This window comes from Aphelocoma coerulescens (assembly GCF_041296385.1).
Source record: "Aphelocoma coerulescens isolate FSJ_1873_10779 chromosome Z unlocalized genomic scaffold, UR_Acoe_1.0 ChrZ, whole genome shotgun sequence".
In the NCBI taxonomy this organism is placed as follows: domain Eukaryota; kingdom Metazoa; phylum Chordata; class Aves; order Passeriformes; family Corvidae; genus Aphelocoma; species Aphelocoma coerulescens.
Genome location: NW_027184085.1, coordinates 275,822 through 289,507, shown reverse-complemented (window position 1 = coordinate 289,507; position 13,686 = coordinate 275,822). Strand labels below are relative to the sequence as shown.

The window sequence follows — 13,686 nt, the reverse complement described above, 5'->3', positions numbered from 1 at the left end:
GGGAAGTCTGAGAGATGGTAACAAAACCTAAAAAGGCAAATGAGCCTAATCTGCCCAAAGCCTCCAATGGCCACATTCCCTGGCATTGCTGAGGAATTCAGCCGAGCTCCAAGCAAAAGGTGAGCCCCTATGGAATCCTCAGCTGGGACTCTTCCTGGAGAAGGCCATGGGATATGGGTTATCCCAGGTCCAGAGAATATGTAATTTCCTGGGGAAAAACACTTGGATCACTGCATCACTTATTGTTTTAGGCTCACCAGTCACCCGGGCTATCCAAGTCCGTCCTCCCCAGCGGGGAGAGCGGGAGCATGTCCGGACATGGAGAATTTCTGGGAGAGCCCGGGAGAAGGAAGAAGGCTCCAGCTTCACAGATCTGTGTCATAACCCATCCTGTCGGCCGCTCCTGTTTAAACCTGGTGGATTGGGCCTCTTGGATTCAACCTGAGCAGCGCTAATTGCTGGGAATGAAGCAGCCTTTGGTACTTCTTTTCCACGAAATCTCTCCATCCTGCCCTTCAATCCTGTTGCAAACACAGGAAAAACCTAAAACTCTGGTTTTTTCCCCCTCGCTCCTTTTCACTTTGCCTCCTCTTTTCTTGCAGGCTTTGGGCTATCCAGGCTTGGATGTGGATTAGGCAGAGCACCCTGTAAGCTCAGCTCCAGGTGGAATTGCAGCGGTGTTGGAAGCACCAGGGATTCTCCCAAGGTTTGGTGTGAGTAGCTGCATCTTGGGAGGGGCTGGGATTTTGTGCACTTCTGGCTGTCCAGGTACAGGGATGGGTTCCTGGGCGATCTAATGATATTATATAACGATCGTACAAGGAGATCTATATAAAAAATCTTCCACTGTCATCCTTCTCCCAGCCCCGCTGTGTTTTCAGGATCCTGGGGGCAGAGTTTGGGTCTGGACAAGGCTCTCGGGCACAGGGTGGGATTCTTGGGGTGCAGGACCAGGATTTGGACTCGATGCTCCCTGCGGGTCCCTTCCAGCCCAGGGAATGCTGCGATCCTGTGCCTCTGGGGGTGAAATAAAGGGGATCGGTGGGGTTTTTGCCCGCTGTGTTCACGGCCCCGCCGGCTCCGGGCGGGTTAAAGGCGCAGCTGCCCCGAGACAGCGGGACCGGCCGGGGCTGCTCGCTCCCGGTGCTGCCGCCTTGTGGGGAGAGCCCGGCACTGCAGCCCGGAACGGCGCTGGACACGGGATCGGCGTGGAACAGCAGCCCAGGGAATGCTGAGGCACCCCAGGGAATGCTGAGGCGTCCCATGGAAGGCTGAGGCGTCCCCTGCCCGGGGCACTTGGCAGCAAATCCCTGATGTTGAGCGGAAAAAGGAAAGTTCTGGGTTAGTGGGAGGAGGTTTCTGGAATGGAGTTGGGTCAGGTGCTGATCCACGCATGGAATCACGGGGTGGTTTGGCTTGGAAGAGACCACCAAGATTATTTATGCTGTTTGTTGTCTGATTCCACAGCAAAGAACGTCCAAAACTGCCACCTCACCCTCACAGACAGCAGGAATGTCTTCCATAGCTCTTGTTTTGGAATGGAAATGGCTGTTGGGAGCTCTGGCAGGACCAGGTAAGAACAGAAATGGGATCATTCCGGCTGCTGCTGGAGGTGGTTTTCTCCTTTCAGGCTGTTCTTCTGATTGATCCTTTCACAGCACTGTTCCAGGGCACAATTGAGGGTCATTCCAGGAATTTCAAACCAGATGAAAACTGGTGGGGAAAAAATGTGAACCTGATCCATTTCTGGTAATTCCAAGCTTCTCCCACAACACCGTTCCAGGGGAAAGCTGATGAAAGGGTGAAGATGCAGAGGAGCAAGTGCTGTAAACCCCCCTGGCACTCTGACAGAGCAGACCTTGCAGTACTCCCAGCAGATCTCTTGGAGAAACTGTGGGATCACAGGGTTTTCCAGGAAAGCAAAACGAGGGCAGAGATGAGGGAATAGGCTTCCAGTTAAGAATGGTTTGGTGGGTGTAGGAATGATTCTTGTATGTGTGATGCTTCCCTTTTTATTCCTGAATAATTAAAAAATTCTTGCTTTAATAAACCATTTAAATTTAGGAATTTAAATTTGAGAGGGAACAGTGCAAAAATAATACCGGGGGAGGTCATGGAATGATGGAATGGTTTGGGTTGAAAGCCCCATCTCTGAGCCTGTTCTGGGCAGGCTCCTGCCCATCGGCCACTCGGTGCAGGTGGACATGGAAGTCATGGAGGCGTTCAGGGAACGCTGATTGTTTTTCCCTGCCTGTGGCAGTCAGGTCATTACAAAGACTAATTGACCTCTTCCAGTGGGGAGACATTTGAACAAGAGGTGCCAAAAAGAATTGGAGCTTCTGCACGATGAAATCTGCAAGAATCCAACTTAAAATCCCCCCTGGATGGTCACCGGTGCGATTCCCACGGACTGGTCACCTTGGCCAGGAGTGTCCAATCCTGCTGTCAATGCACTGGACCAGGATGTCATTTTCATTTCATGTAAAGACCCTCTGGGTGCCCCCCAGTCACTGGAAGGACCAGACTGGGCTCCCAGGGCAGTAATTCCAGGTGTTCTCTTCATGGGAATAGCACAGGGGCCTTCCCCTTGCCCAGAGGAGCAGCCAGTGCCTCCCTCAGTCCACAAATCCCCAGGACAGAACACAGAGAAAGTAACAGGAATATGGAAATCCCCCACAGTGGGAGATTCTGGTGCTCTGGATTAAATTTTGGATTTATAATGTTAAAGGGAGGGGGGTGTGGAGGGGTTTTTCTCCCTCTCCTGTTCATTATTGTTACCACTGCTCTTGTTGCTCTCACTGTTATTATGTGTTGTCATTAATCTCAAATGATTGTATTTGTCTTGGTTTCCATTCTTAAACTGTTCTGAGCTGGAATTTTGTCTCTGGTCTCTTCCCCATCCCACGGGGGGTGAGGGAGCAGCTGCTGGTGCCCAGCTGGGGTCCAGCTGTGGCCCCGGGCACTTCTGGGGGCTCCGAACCCGAGGGACAGGAGCGGTTTTGGGCTCACAAAAAGAGACCCAGTGCTGCGTTTCGGGGGCTCAAAAGCAGGCGCAGAGCTTAAAAGCAGAGACTAAATCCTGCATTGTGGAGTCCTATTACCGCAGGCCGAGGCCCTAGGGTATATCACTGTGTCCCGCAGCCGCAGGGAGGAGGAGGAGGAGAGAAGATCCAGCAGGCAGGAATTGTGCAGCAAGATTCATTTATTTAATTATTTTACAAACTCTATTATAGACTTTTTTCTTCATAGTCTAATTGGACAAACGATCAGCCTCCCCTTGGGGGTGATTGGCTAAAATCCTAAAACATCCACTCTCAAAATATTTTTCTACTGTACCATTATCAAGACTTTTCAAGGTTGCAGGTGGTGGTTTGGTTGTTTACATTCCCTGCCACCTCTTCTGTGAGAGAGAGAAGTCTCTCACAGACTTAGAAAATAGCAAGAGAACCCTTGCTAACAGCATTTCTCTATCTAAAGAGTCCTGAGAGCAGGCTGGTATGGCCAGAGCTGGGACTCAGAAACAGTGACTAAATCCTGTTTTCAGGGCTTGAGGAAGAGAATGAGTCCTGTGTGTTTGGGCTCACAAAGAGAAACTGAAGTGCTGCGTTTTGCTGGACCTGAATTAAAGCCTAAATGCCGTGTTTTGATGCTCAAAGCGGGCTCTTCGGGCCAGGGCGAGTCTGTGTCTCTGAGCTCCGAGTCCTGCCTTAGGCACAGCCCGAAGCCGGGCTCCCCGGCCTCACGCAGAGCTCGGGAGCAGCGACTCAGCGCCGCGTCCGGGGCTGGCGGCAGAGCCCGGGGCCGCGTCGTGGGGCCCAAGGCGGGCTCCGGGAGGGGCTCAGGGCTGAGCGGAGCCCGGCCCGGCGCGTCGGGCCCGGCTCGGGATCCCGGGGCTGCCCGGGCGCTGGCACAGCCCCGGCTCCCCGCGGAGAGCCGGCCGGAGCAGGAGCGGCAGCGCCGGGCTCGGCCCCAGCGCCCGTCCCGGAGCGGCTCCTCCCGGTCCCGATGCCAGCCCCAATCCCGCCGGGGAAGAGGCGGCGCCGCCCGGGACCCGCAGCGGCCGCCGGCAGGACCCGGAGCCCCGGTCCCGGGAGCGGCCCCGGTGCGCGGGGCGGGCCCGGCCCGGGAGAGAGGGGCGGGGCCCCGAGCGATGGAGCCGCCCCCGTGCCGGGCAGGGCGGGCCCCGGGGCCGGGCGGGGCCGGGGCTCTGGGGCGGTCCCGGGCGGGGCCGGGGGCGCGGCTTCAGGGGCGGCCCCTAATCCGGCTCAGGTGCGCGGGGCGGGGTCCGCACAGGTGCGCGGGGCCCCAGCGCGGCTGCGCGGGGCGGGGCCGAGGGGATTTAAGGCCCGGAAATCGCCCCCGCCGCCATTTGCGCGCTCAGAAGTCGGTGAGGCTGCCGCCGGGCCGGGCTCCCCCTCTTTCCTCCCCCTCTTTCTCCTGCCCCTATCCTCCTCCTTCTTCCCCCGCTTATCACCTCTTTCCTACCCCCCCAGTTCTTTCTCTCCCCCACACCCTCCCTTTCCCTCCCAGCCCCCCTCCTGCCCTCTCCCCAGCGCCCCCCACCCTCTCTCCCTGCTCCCCTGCGCATCCCCGACCCCCCCAGCCCTCCTTTGTCCCCCAGCCCTCCTTTCTCCCCTCTCCGTACCCCGCTCCCCAACCCGACTCCCCTCTCTTCCCCTTCTCCCCCTCCTCTGACCATCATCCCTCGCCCTCACCCGGCCTTTCCCTTCCCCCCTCGTTCTCCCCAACGCACCCCGACTCCTCTCCCTACCCTATCTCATTCCTTCCACCTCCCCGTGTTCCTGTTCCCGCTTTCCCCCTCTGCACCTTGACCCCCCCCCCACCTGTGCTCCGTCCTCGTCCTCCCCCCCCTCCTTTCCTGTCCCCCCACCCCGCCTCTCCCTGCACACCCCGAACCCCCCACCTGCCCTCCTTCTTTGACCCCCTCTGCTCCCTTATTCCCGTCCTCTGTCCCGTCTTTCTCCCGCAGCCGCGGGGCTCGGGGCGCCGGAGAATAAAGCCCAGAGGGCCGGAGCCCGGCGCCCCTGCCCTCGCTGGAGCCCCACACGGGGCCGGACCCGCTCGGCGGGTCCCCTGTGCAAACAAGAACACCGCCGGGGCTCCGGCTTTCCACACACACACTGGGGATCCCCTCCTCAGGAGGGGGTCCCGGGAGGGGGGGGGTGGGTTTCAGGGAGGGTGGTGGGTTGGGGTGGGCCCCCTCCGGAGGAGGGGGTCCCGGGGGGGGTGGGTGGGTTTCGGGGAGGGTGGTGGGTTGGGGTGGGCCCCCTCCGGAGGAGGGGGTCCCGAGGGGGGGGGTGGGGGGGGGTGGGCCCCCTCCGGAGGAGGGGGTCCCGGGAGGGGGTCAGGGTGGGCCCCCTCCGGAGGAGGGGGTCCGGGGGAGGGGGGTGGGGCGGAGGGGGGACTTTCCCCCCCTCCAGTCCCCGCCCCCTCTCCCGGACCCCCTCCTCCGGACGGGGCTCCCCCAGGCCCCCTCCCCGGGGCCCCCTCCTCCGGACGGGGCCCTGGGGGGGAGGGAGGGGGGTGGGGGGGAAGCAGAGGGGGTCACGTCACTCTGCAGCATGAACAGACATAGAGACCACAGGCCAAACCAACAGCCCCTCCCGTCGAGCCCCCCCACCCCACCCGCCCCCCCCCTCCCTCCCCCCCCGGGGCCCCGGTCCGGAGGAGGGGGTCCCGGGGAGGGGGCCGGGGGGAGCCCCGTCCGGAGGAGGGGGTCCGGGAGAGGGGGGCGGGGACTGGAGGGGGGGAAAGTCCCCCCTCCGCCCCACCCCCCTCCCCCGGACCCCCTCCTCCGGAGGGGGCCCACCCTGACCCCCTCCCGGGACCCCCTCCTCCGGAGGGGGCCCACCCCCCCCACCCCCCCCTCGGGACCCCCTCCTCCGGAGGGGGCCCACCCCAACCCACCACCCTCCCCGAAACCCACCCACCCCTCCCGGGACCCCCTCCTCTGGAGGGGGCCCACCCCAACCCACCACCCTCCCTGAAACCCACCCACCCCCCCCCCCCCGGGACCCCCTCCTCCGGTGGAGGGGGCCCACCCTACCCCAACACACCCCCCTCCCTGAAACCCACCCCCCGCCCCGGGACCCCCTCCTGAAGAGGGGATCCCCAGTGTGTGTGTGGAAAGCCGGAGCCCCGGCGGTGTTCTTGTTTGCACAGGGGACCCGCCGAGCGGGTCCGGCCCCGTGTGGGGCTCCAGCGAGGGCAGGGGCGCCGGGCTCCGGCCCTCTGGGCTTTATTCTCCGGCGCCCCGAGCCCCGCGGCTGCGGGAGAAAGACGGGACAGAGGACGGGAATAAGGGAGCAGAGGGGGTCAAAGAAGGAGGGCAGGTGGGGGGTTCAGGGTGTGCAGGGAGAGGCGGGGTGGGGGGACAGGAAAGGAGGGGGGGGAGGACGAGGACGGAGCACAGGTGGGGGGGGGGTCAAGGTGCAGAGGGGGAAAGCGGGAAGAGGAACACGGGGAGGTGGAAGGAAAGGTGGGAGACAGAGGGGGAGGATTGAGGGCAGGTGGGGGAAATTGGGAGGGGAAGGGGAGCAGGGTGAGGGGGCAGGGGGGACGCGGGATGGGGGGGGGGAGGAACGGTGGAGGAGGGGGGGGGGGATGGAGGGGTAGGGCAGGGTTGAGGCGTGTAGGGGGAAAGGGAGGGGGGATGGGGGGGACCGGGCCGGGGGGGAGGGAGGGGAGGGCTAGGGGGGAGAGGGGGGGGGGGGGTTGGGGGGGGGGGGTGTAGGGGGTGGGGGAGGGGAGGCAGAGGGGGAAGAACAGAGAGGGTTAGAAGAAGAGAAGCAAACACAAATATAAAGAAAAAGAAATACAGAGACACAGAGATATATAGAGATACAGAACCCGGTCCGGCCGCAACCTCTCCCACCGAGCACCGAGCGCGCAAATGGCGGCGGGGCCGATTCCCGAGGCTTAAATCCTCTCGGCCCCGCCCCGCGCAGCCGCTCTGGGGCCCCGCGCACCTGTGCGGACCCCGCCCTTCACACCTGTGCCGGCCCCGCCCCGCCCCCGCCCGCGCCTGTAAATGCCGGCGGATCCGCGCCCGCTCCGCTTTGTGCGCTGGATGCTCATTCTGCTCGTCCCGGGCTGCGGCGGGACCGTCGTTCGGAGCGCTGTGCGGATCCCGGCCCCGGGGGCTGCTCCCGGCGCTGCGCCGAGCCCGAGGCGCTGAGGTGGGACCGGGAACGGGGTCCGGGGATTCGGGTCCGAGTCCTGTCGGTGTCTGCTGGGGGTCCCGGGCCGAGCCGCTTGTCCCTCGGCGGGCGGGGTGTGGCTCCCGGGCTCGGAGAACTGAGGTGGGATTGGGGATGGCATTAGGGATCGGGATCGCCGCGGCTGGTTAAAAGCCGCTCCGGGATTGGCGCTGGGGCCGAGCCCGGCGCTGCCGCTCCGGCTGCGGCCAGCGCGGGGCTGCGGTCCCGCCGGAGCTCCGGCTACGGTCCCGCCGCGGCCGCGGGGAGCCGGGGCCGTGCCGGGCGGGCGGCGCTTCCCCGGAGCAGGCGCTGGATCGCGCCTGGAAGCGGGCGGGGCACGGGGACCGCCCGTGCTGGCCCCGGCACCCCCAGAGGCCGCCGCTCCCGCAGCGCCGCCCGCCCCGTGGGGCGGAACCGGAGCGGTGGCCCTCCCGGCCCGGGCCCGCCCGCAGCCCCCGCGGGGACGCGCAGCTCCCCCAGCCCCGGCGCTGCCGAGGCCGCCGCACCCCCTGCACAGAGCAGCGCCCGCCTCCCCCCGCCCCGGGGCCGCTCCCCCGGGGGCCTCCCGCCCGCCGCGCCCCCGCCCAGCGAGCGCGGCTGCAGCGCCGCGGCCGGGAGGAGCCGCTCCCCCGGGCCGGGCGCTGGCGCCGAGTCCGCTGCTGCCGCTCCTGCTCTGACTGCACCCGCTCTGGGGCCGGGGCTCGGGCCGCTCAGCCGGTACCTGATGCTCTCCTTCCCCCCCCCCCCCCCCCCCCACTTTCTCTGCGCCTTGCACTCTCCAGTGCAAAAACCTCTGGCTTTGAAAGTCCAGTGGAAACTGTTTCTTCTTTATTTCCAGAGCACAGCATCTCCTGAGTGGGAATGGATACACAAGGAGCATCAAGTCGAACCCTTATGTGAATGCCTCATCTGGGCCTTGAACCCACACCTGGCCATTCTCAGCACCCTGCTCCAACCAAGCCAATCTCAGCTCCTGCCAATGTCCTGCCTGGCATGGCAATGCCAAGTGCCAGCAAGGTAATTCCTTTGCAAATACAGCTCCTTCTTTTATGCTAATGCTGCTTTACACCCCAGCCCCTGCCATGGCCACAGGGCAGAGCTCCATGGCCAGCACCTGATCATGGAACACCACAGGTGATCGCTTGGGGGACAGCACAAAACTCTTCCCATAGCCCTGATTTCCTGCCCTTTCCAGGATTTCCCCAACAGCTGTCAAGGTGCTCATTCCATGTCCCTTTCCAGGGAGAAAGAAGCAAGGCAAGTCCTGAGGGTTCACTTGCTCCATGGCCAAAGTTCTGGAGAGTGTCAGAGCTGCTCCTGCCTGCAGAGGGGCATTTCCCGCAGGTGAGTGTTCACAGGCCAAAATCACAGTGGCGGCTGAGGCAGCTTTTGTGGCCCAGAGCTGCACAGAGCTCTCAGTGACTCCTGCTCATTGCCAGGAGTGTTCCTTGGTGCTCCTTCTGTGTGTCCCAGCTGGCAGGGAACGGGGGGGAGGGAGAAGGCCAGCAGCCCCAGGAAGGGAACCAGCAGCTCTTGTGCTTTGGATTTGCAGAGAGGAGCTGTGCCTGCAGTGTCCTGCCTGTGGCACACAGCATGCCAAACACACATCCCGGGAACGGGCACTGGGCTGCCTGGGCAGCGCTGGGATGGACATGGATAAAGGGCGGCCCCTCGGCCAGGGGCTGCTCTGAACAGGCACCCGGAGATGCTTCGGCCCCGACAGACCCCACTGACGCCCCAAAAATACCCCAAGGAACAGCTGGCACCGGGGAATGTCGGCACGGGCTGTTTGCAGAGGGGCTCAGACAGCAATTCCCGCTGCCGACCTCCCACACACCTGCCAGCTATGTCCCAGCCACCCAAAATGCCTTCCCTTCCAGCCTGAGGACATCATCCCTCAGCAGCGTTAAAGCCAAGGCAAGCTTCCCCCACAGCAATGAAATGCCAAGCAATGCCCTCAGAGATGCCTTCAAATGAAAGGTCAGAGGCAGAGAAATCTCTTTGGATTGAGTTGGCAGTTTTTGGGGAACCAGCTGGAACTGCACAACTGATGGAAAGCTTTCACAGGTGGCTCACACTGCAGGTGCCCTGAAGGCAGGGATGTGCATCCCTTTCCTGAGGGAAAAGAACTTCCAGAGGCTCTGCAATGAAATTGCTCCTGCAGGGAGAGAAGTCCTCCCGGGGGCACAGGGGCTGCCTCAGCACGGGCTGGGAGCGCGTCCGGCCAGCGCCTTCTCCTGCTTCCAAATATCACCTGGAGCCCGAGCTCGGGGGGTGCAGGCAGCTGAATTCCAGGGAACTCTGTCAGGTGCCCCAGGGACATGGTGGGGGGGGCTGGGGGATGAGGGTTACAAACAGCAAATTCTATGGAACATGAAGCTGTCCTTGCCCTGACCCTGCTGAGCTTCCCTGGAAGCTCTGCTACTTCCTGACACCTGCTGTTAAATAGGCAGCTCTGCATGGGAATATCCATGCTCCAGGAGGCACTAGGAGGCTATTCCAGTGGCAATTCAGGGCTTTGGGTAGAATTCATGTGAACTAGCAAAGCCTAACCCCAAATCTGGGCACCACACAGGGAACAACCTTTGTGCTGCCCTGGCAGCCAAAGCCCCTGGGCTGGGAAATGTCAGCAGGCAAATGGATAGAATGATTTAAATCCCAGCATCCCCCAAAGGGACAATCCACTCACCTCCCTTTGCTCCCAAAGTGTCCACTCTGTTCCCCACAGGTGCCCTGGGGATGCCAGGGAGGTCCCTTTGCCCACAGTGCCTTTCTCCTGCCCCTCTCCAGCCCGAGGCCTCTTCTCCCTTCCCTGCCAGCTGCTGCCAAGGAAGGAGGACACAGTGAGTCCTGAGTTCACCTCCAAATAGTCCTTCCCTCACCTTGAGATGATCTGAGACTTTACCCCCAAAATGTCCCCATCTGTCTCCTTCTGAGTTCCTCATTTTTTACAAGGAAGCATTCTTTCTCTGCTCTGGAGATTACCACAAGATTTGCCCCCAAAACTTTCCCCACCTGTCCACTACCTCTTTCCTCATTTCCACCTCAATATTCTCATTCTTTACCCTACAGACACTTTCAATTTTTACCCCTCAGAACTTCCCTACCTGGCCATAAAACCTCAGTTTACCCCATCAAGTGCATTCTCTCTGCTACAGATCACCTCAGATTCTACCCCCGACATTTTCTGTACCTCTCCACCACGGAGTACTTCATTTTTACTTCAAAATACTCCTTTTCTACCATGGAGATTCCCTCAAGTTTTACCCCCCAGATTTACCCACCTGTCCACAGCAATTCCCTCAGTTTACCTCAGGATGCTCCTGCTCTCTCCTAGAGATGACCTCACATTTTACCCCCTCAATTTTCCCTACCTGCCCAATTCTGATCACCTCCTTTTTACCTCAAAATAGGAGTTCTTTCTTCTACAGATTAACTAGGATTTTATGACCAAAATGTCTATTTTGTCCCCTGTATACTGACCAGATTGTAAAACCAAAACCACGCAAGTTCTGTCTGTCTTATCCCCAAAATGTTCATTCTGTCCCCTACAAATTAGGTCCGATTTTTTTCTCAAAAACACTTACTGTTCCTCCATAATTACCTCAGGGTTTGCCCCCCAAATTCTACCTCCTCTTGACTACTGGTCACCTCATTGCTTCCTCAATATGTTCATTCTCTGCCCTACAGATCTTCCCACGTTTTACACCCCAAATTTCCTTGCCTAGCCCCAGTGACTGCCTCAGTTTATGTCAGTGTGTCATACTCTCCCTAGAGATTACCTCAAGTTTGACCCCCAAAATTTTCCTTAACTGTCCACAACTTATTACCTCATTTTTACCTCAAAATATTCATTCTCAACCTCTAGATTATTTCAAGTTTTACCCCCCCAAAATTCCCCTACCTGTCCACTACTGATTCCCTCTTCTTCCTTCAATATTTATTTACTTTCTACCACATAGCTTCTATCAAGATTTACCACCAAAGTTTTCCATCTGTCTACTACTGATGACCTCATTTTTACCTCAACATGTTCTTTCTACAGCTTATTTAATGTTCTTTTTACACAAGTTTCCCTACCTGCCCACAACTGATTCCCTCATGTTACCTCAGTGTGTTCATGCTCTCCCCTAGAGATTAGCTCAGATTTTCCCCACATGCTCAGTACTCATCACCTCATTTTTCCCTCCAAGTGATCATTCTCTGCTCTTGAGATTTTGTCACGCTTTGCCTCCAAAATTTTCTTTATTTGTCTACTCCTCTATGCCTATGCCAAAATATTCATTCTGTCCCCTACAGGTTACATCAAGTTTTACCCCCCAAATTTTCCTTCCTCTACAATATTAACTCTTTTCTGCCCCAAAAATGTGCATTCTCTCTCCTAAACATCACCTCAGCTTTTCCCTCAAAAATGCCACCTCGCTCCCCTCGACATCCCCTCCCATTTTCCTACACAAACAATTCTTGTGTCCCCTCTCAGTCACCCCAGGTTTTCCCAGTGAGGAGCTGCAAGGAATTCAGGCAGGGCCAATGACACCAGGGAACAGCTGTAAATTCAGAGGCAGAGAGAGAAGATCTACCAGGAAAGGGGAAAGGTTCAGAAGACATTTCTGCAATTAATTAATTAATAATTATTTCCAGTTCCCCACTGAGAAGAACACAACCTCACAGCTGTTAAGGCCTGACGGTTCCCTGCAGGGAGAGCTCAGCACACGTGCCCAGAGGCAATCCCAGCATCTGAAAGAAAGAAAGAAGCAGCAAAAGGTGATTGCTTCTCTTTCCAAGTTATTTCAAGTGCTCACACCCAAACCAACCTTTGCTCTTGATTCTGGCCGGGTGCATGGTGAGCGGTGGGCACAGGTCATGTCATCCATGCTGATGTGAGTGATGCTTTCTGGGGGAAATCAGCTGATTTCCAAAGTTCCCTTCCTGCCCTGTGCCTGATGTGCACAGGAGAAAACCCCTTCCCTGAAGGGACTTGTGCTCCCTCTAATCCCATTTGCCCAGTCTGTTCCATGGGGATATTGCCAGCCTGGGGCAGCAGAGGCACCCGCAGCTCTCAGCACTCTCTGCTCCAAGCACAGCTCTGGGCTCCTTTGCAGACTGCCTCTGCCGTGGGGTTTTCTCCAGGAGAAGCCAAGGAATTGCTCATGGAAGGGTGGAGATTAAGTTAGCCCAAAGGGAAGCAAAGAATAAGTACTCCAGGAAGAGCCCTTGGGAGCTGCTGGGCTGAGGTGGGAAGGGGACATTCCTTGCCTGCAGGGCCAATACACAACAACCTCCAACCCAAAGCACAGACTGGCAGGTGGGGTCTGACAGCACCACTCTGACAAACCTCCTTGTCATTCTTCCCTGCAGTGACTTTTGCAATCAAACTCTGAAGCTGACAAGCCCAGCAGCTCTGTCCATCCACTCTGGAAGGAAAGGATACTCCAGGGATGAGGCCCATTCCCAGCAAACGCTCCCAACACAGCCCGGAGGCACCGCTGGAGCTCGGGTGTGGGGCTGGGAAGGGCTGCCAGGAGCACGCAGCCCCCAGGTGGGGTGGCAGCGGCAGCAGCAAATTCCCCCAGGCTGATGGCACAACAGAGAGACAAAGGCCAGCAGTGTCCACGGGAGGTGCAGGGTTAATTCTGCTCCCTGCCCTGCCCCATCCCTGCAGGAAAGCTCCAGGGGGGAGAGAAACTCTCAGGGTGCCCAAAATGCAGCATCTGTCACCCTGATCCCGCTTCAACTCAGAGTGTGGGGCCAAGCTCCCCCCACAGGTAAACACTGAGCTGACCTGCTCAGGCTCAAACACAGCCCCAGTTCTCACCTCCAGCCTGCTCCTGGGGCTGCTGCCACATTCCTGACAAGGTGCCAAAGGCCCCTTTGGACAGGGCTCTCTCTGTCTCAGGTGCTGGGCACTGCAGGGACCAGGGCAGCCCCCTCTGGGGACAACTGGGGATTCATCCCACACCACGGGCAGGACCAGGGGCCCTCCAGTACAGGCTGGTGGGGCCAGAGCTCCTTGGGTTTGGCTGCTCAAACACCAAAGCTTTTGGCAAAGATGGGACAAGTTAAGTGGGTTTTCCTGCCCTGAGAGAGAGAGGAAATTGTTAAAATTAAGCATGGAAATTAAGTTCACTGTGGAAGTCAAAGGCTCCTGGCTTTCCCACTCCTGTTCTGATTGCTCACTAGAGGGTTTTATCCATAAAAAAATGAGAGGTGGCACCAAATAAAAGAACTCTTTTTCAACATTTTTCCCCTACTTTCTTTCACACATAAAAAGGATGTCCATTTTTACTTAGTGCATTCTTTGCCTAATTTTAACAGAACTGTTTTCCTTCCAGGCCCCACTTGTGGGTTCTTCACTCCTTTGCCATCGGACTTTGGACAAAGGAAGAGAAGGATCGGCTCCACACGGGTGTCATCCAACGGGGAACACCCCCTGTACCAGCCCCAGCCTTCTCCAAGCACACTGCCT

At 59.0% G+C, this 13,686-nt stretch overlaps 2 long non-coding RNA genes across 2 annotated transcripts; both read left to right on the top strand.

Annotated features, from left to right (window-relative positions):
• The first annotated feature begins 1,358 nt into the window (after positions 1–1,358).
• Positions 1,359–2,876, top strand: LOC138103228 (uncharacterized). The gene is made up of 2 exons (XR_011147677.1): positions 1,359–1,573; positions 2,296–2,876. It is a non-coding gene; the product is annotated as an uncharacterized lncRNA (long non-coding RNA).
• Positions 2,877–7,045: 4,169 nt separating this feature from the next.
• On the top strand, positions 7,046–13,459 carry LOC138103113 (uncharacterized). Its single transcript, XR_011147661.1, has 2 exons — positions 7,046–7,199; positions 8,059–13,459. It is a non-coding gene; the product is annotated as an uncharacterized lncRNA (long non-coding RNA).
• Positions 13,460–13,686: the final 227 nt, after the last annotated feature.